The 5,294-nt window shown below is 36.8% G+C and overlaps 1 pseudogene; it reads right to left on the bottom strand.

Moving 5' to 3' along the window:
* Positions 1-1,926: 1,926 nt before the first annotated feature.
* The window catches only part of LOC110322011, a 3,873-nt pseudogene continuing 505 nt past the window's right edge, over positions 1,927-5,294 (bottom strand).

Genomic DNA, 5,294 nt, shown 5'->3' with positions numbered 1-5,294 from the left:
GAATAAAGTTGTAAAAGAAAAGGAGAAATAAAATGCAAGCTCTTCCGGAAAGAGTTACTGTGAGTACGCTGGTACATTTATAGATAAGATTGAAAATCGAAGCAAGTTTAAAGAAAGGATGAATGAAGATTTTGATTGTCTGCTGGATTGGTTCCAAGGCAGCCAATGGATTGTCAAGAATGCAGCAACAAATATAAGTTTGGAGACTTAACAGTAGCTGATGTTTCTCTGTGCAAAGCAGGTGAGAACCTGCATGAAGCAACTCAGAGACAGATAACATACCGAATCTAAATTAGTGCAGCAAGAAGCTATATGCAAAAATGTTTATACAAACTAGAGCCACTTCTACAGGCCCAGAACAAGATCTGGTTCATCAATCAGAACATCAAGGGCTTCCTGTGTAATGATGAATAATTAGTGACTGTATTTTCCACTCTAATAAGGTAGGGCATGAAACCTGCCTAGTTTTGATCACCATTTCCTCCTAGTGCCAGACAAATTAATGTCTTCTTTCAGAAGCTCACGTGTTGAATGAAAAATGTCAATGCCCACTTCTGTAGTTAACCTCATGTAAGCTGTTTTCCCAGACACAAACTTTCTTCCATTTGGCAGCAAACAAACAGAAAATGTGCACCATTCGTAAGTCAAACAAAGAGAAAGTTTTAGTTGTTTTTAATTGGTCTGCAAAAAATAGTTTAATGGTACAAACTGTACCACTGTAGGCCTACAATAAGTTTGAAATCTTTGAAAATGTTAAAATTGCCTTCAAGATTACTTTTTATATTAAAATTTACAGGTACTGACCGATTTACAAGAATTTACACAAGCTAAAAACAATCTTAATAAACAGCATAGATTGTATCTGAACTACTGCTTTCATGTAGAAAGAAATACTAAAAAAGATTTTTGTGTAAACGTTAAACTTTTATTTATAACTTTATTGTCTTTTCTAAAACACTGGAGTGGCTTACTGCCTAAAAGGTGCAGTTTCGATTATAATCCACAGAAATCTGATTCTACAAATAGGATATAATTTTATCTTTGATGTTTCAGTTTTCTACTGTTTTCTGTCATGAGGAAAATAAAATCAGGGAAACAGAGGTGAAGCCACAGTGCACAGTTCACTGTGCTGTCAGAAGCCACAGGAAACATCACTTTTCCCCAAAGCATCTAAGTTGGAGACTTTCAAGCAGTTCACAAACAAGTCACTAACTGCTGTTATTGTTCCCATTACAACAGTGCAACATGTATTGTTTCAACACAAAATCTAGAGCAATCTCCAGAGTCTATCAAAGCTAGGTGTGACGTGCCAATCAACACACTAATTTAGACACACTTCAGACAATCTGTCCCAGGCAGTCGAGTGAAAACTGAAGGCAATTGTTCAGTATTTCAAGACGCCACAGTGATTTCACTGAATCAAAGATTTCATTTGCTTCAAGTAACTGAATAACTAGCTTGAATCTTTACATGACTAGAACTGAGCTAGACTACTGTCTACTGTCGCTTACACTAAATACATATACTTAGATGCCTTTCAAAATTCCATACAGTTCTTTAGTATAAACATGCGGTAGAAGTACTTGACAATATATCAAAACCTTATTCGTTCAGGTAATTTCTCAAAATATATTTTATGCTAAAAAGTCATGCCATGATAATTCTAATCATCAATGTAAACATTTAAAAATACATTTTAAAATCACAGTTTATTAAAAATGTCATAATAAATTATGCAAAATTTATATGAATATGGTTTACTGAAAATCCTGAAAACAAGAACATTAAAAATAAACCATGATGGAGATAAAATGAATTATGATGTAGCTATTGTTTTTTATTTCTCAGAAGATGGAAATAAACAAAATGAATTCTGATGTAGATATTGTTTTTATTTCTCAGAAGAATTTAAGAATTAGAGACCAGTCATTTTTTCAGGGTAGTAACTCTCAAAGTTAGAGTATTTATCAGATCTCTCTCTTGTTTTTCAATCTGTGCCATGACTTTGAAAATTGATCTTTGATCATATCAAACCTATGCTTTTCATGCGCAGTTCTGGTGGTATTAGTTCCATCAAAATGTTCTTCAACACAGACATATTTATTTCTCCATTCCATGTCATCAGGCCTTGGTATGGCTTTGGCTTTATGAACTGAAATCACTGAGTGTTCTAGTCAAGTTCTGTAGCATAATATTTAAGAAAGCCCAGTAATTGGTCTGCAAGACTTGATTCATTCTTTGAGAGGTAAGGAGGAACATACATGGGGCATGATGTACAAGGGGCAGCATTACAGAAGTACTAAAAGATTCTGGGTAAATGGTTTTGGAGGGATAGAAGGATGTGTTTAGGTAGGGTTTGTAAATACTCCTAAAGCATTAATGCAAGACTATAGCTGCCTAAAGTGCCACAACTGGCATCATTTATCCCATGATAACTTGCCTGCTTCTTTTCTTCTTATTAAATTATTTTCTTTATTTACATTCAAAATGTTGCCCATTCCTCTTCCCCCTTGCTAAGTTCTTCTCCCCCTTCCCTTTGCTTCTGAGGTGCTCCCACATTCCCCCACCCACCCAACCTCATCCCCACCAACATCCCCCTTCCCTGGGGCATCACATTTCTACAGAATTAAATGCATCCTCTCCCACTGAGTAAAGACAAAGCAGTATTCTGCTATATAAGTGCAGGAGGGCACAAATCAACCCACGTATGCTTTTGGTTGGTGGCTCAGTCTCTGGGATCTCCCAGGGGTTCAGGATGGTTGATGCTGTTGGTCCTCCTATGGGGTTGTAAACCACGTCAGCTCCTTTAGTCCTTTCCCTAACTCTTCCATAGGGATCCCCAACCAAGGTCCAGTGGTTGGCTGTAGGTATCTACATCTGTCTCAGTCAGCTGCTGATAGAGTCTCTTAGAGGATAGCCATGCTAGGCTCCTGTCATGCATGTCCTATTGGGTCTAGGTTACCTTACTCAGGATGATGTTCTCTAGTTCCATCCATTTGTCTTGATCCACTTGGACTTGAGCTTTCAACAAATATGGATAAATTTGCATTCTTATACATGGAGAGTGCCAGTTAGACCATTTGCAAAGATGCTTGCTTTCATTTTTCCACTGTATGGTTTTGGTTTCTTTGTCAAAGTTCAGGTGTCTACAGGTGTGTGGGATTATTTCTGGGTCTTCAATTCTATTCCACTGATCAACCTGTCTCTCTTTTTACCAGTGCCATGCATTTTTTGTCACTATTGCTCTGTAAGACAGCTTGAGGTCAGGGATGGTGATTTCCCCCCAGAGAATTGTTTGCATTATCTTGTTTTTTGTTTTTCCATATGAAGTTGAGAATAGCTCGTTCCATGTCTGTGAAGAATTGTGTTAGAGTGCATTGAATCTGTAGATTGCTTTTGGGAAGATGGCTATTTTTACTATGTTAATCTTACTAACCCATGAGCATGGGAGATCTTTTCAACTTCTAAGGTCTTCTTCGATTTCTTTCTTCAGGGACATGGAGTTCTTGTGATACAGATCTTTCACTTGCTTGGTTAGAGTTACACCAAAATGTTTTATATAATTTGTGACTATTGTGAAGGGTATTGTTTCCATAATTTCTTTCTAAGCCCATTTGTTATTTGTATAACGGACGGCTACTGACTTGTTTGAGTTAATTTTATATCAAGACACTTTGTTGAACTTGTTTATCAGCTGTAGAAGTTCTCTGATAGAATTTTTGGGGTTGCTTATGTCTAGTATCACATCATCCGCAAATAGTGATACCTTGACTTCCTCCTTTCCAGTTTGTATCCCCCTTGATCTCCATTTATTGTCTAATTGCTCTCGCTAGAACTTCAAGTACTACATAGAATAGATAGGGAAAGAGTTGTTCATGTATTTAGGGAGAATGGATTAAGTTTTCTCCACTTAATTTGATGTTGGCTATTGGCTTGCTGTATATTGCTTTAATTGTGCTTAGGTATATACCCTGTATATATTTCTCCAATACCTTTAATGTGAAGGAGTGTTGGAGTTTGATTATTCTGCCATCTACTCCTCTTCCGTGTGTTTGCTTCTTTTTGTTCTAAGAGCTTTCAGATGTGTTATTAAGTTTCTAGGATCTCTGCCATTCGTTTGTGAAGGTACTTAGTACTATGAATTTTCCTTTTAGCACTGCTTTTATCGTGTCCTATAAGGTTGAGTACGTTGTGCTTTCATTTTTATTGAATTCTAGAAAATCTTTAATTTCTTTCTTTAGTTATTCCCTGACCAACTTATCATTGAGAATTATTCAGTATCTATGAGTATGTGAGCTTTCTGTTGCTTTTGTTGTTATTGAGATCTAGCCTTAGTCCTTTGTGATCTGATATTATCCATGAGATTATTTCATTCTTCTTGTAACTATGTATTGAGGCTTATTTTGTATCCAATTATTTGGTCAGTTTTGGAGAAGGTACCATAAGGTGATGAGAAGAAGGTATATCCTTTGTTTTAGGATGAGATATTCACTCTATATATCTGTTAATTCCATTTAGTCCATAACTTCCGGTAGTTTCACTGTGTCTCTGTTTAGTTTCTGTTTCATTGACCTGTTCATTGGTGAAAGTGGGATGTTGCAGTCTCCTACTGTTATTGTGTGAGTTTCAGCTTTAGTAAAGTTTCTTTTATGAACATGAGTGCCCTTGCATCTGGGGCATGAATGTTCAGAATTGAGACTTCATCTTGGTGGAGCTTTCCCTTGATGAGTATGAAGTGTCCTTCCCCATCTATTTTGATACTTTCTGGTTGAAAGTCTATTTTATTGGATATTAGAATGACTACTCCAGCTTGTTTCTTGGGACCATTTGCTTTGAAAACTCTTTTCCAGCCTTTTACTCTGAGGTAGTGTCTGTCTTTGTACTGAGGTGTGTTTCTTGTACACAGCAAAATGCTGGGTCCTATTTACATCTCCAGTCTGTTTATCTATGTTTTTTAATTAGGGAATTGAGGCCATTGTTGTTGAAAGATATTAAAGACCAGTGTTTTGTTAGTTCTTATTGTGCTTGTTGTTCGAGATACTATTATATGTGTGTATTCCTCTTCTTTTCGGTTTGCTGTGAAATGTTTAATTTTTTGTATTTTCTTGGGTGTTATTTCCATCTGTGTGTTGGATATTTTGTTCTGGTATCTTCTGGAGGGCTGAATTAGTGGAAATATATTGTTTAAATTTGGTTTTATCGGGCATCCAGCGCCTTTCCTCACCCGAGGAGGGGAGTGCGCCCGAGAGCAGTACTAAGGCTTGGGGTCTACCCAGAAGCGGTCTCCCAGGTCT

The sequence above is a fragment of the Mus pahari genome, chromosome 5, assembly GCF_900095145.1.
Source record: "Mus pahari chromosome 5, PAHARI_EIJ_v1.1, whole genome shotgun sequence".
NCBI classification, from domain to species: domain Eukaryota; kingdom Metazoa; phylum Chordata; class Mammalia; order Rodentia; family Muridae; genus Mus; species Mus pahari.
Note: the sequence above shows the minus strand (reverse complement) of the source record. Positions and strands in the feature narration are given on the sequence as shown.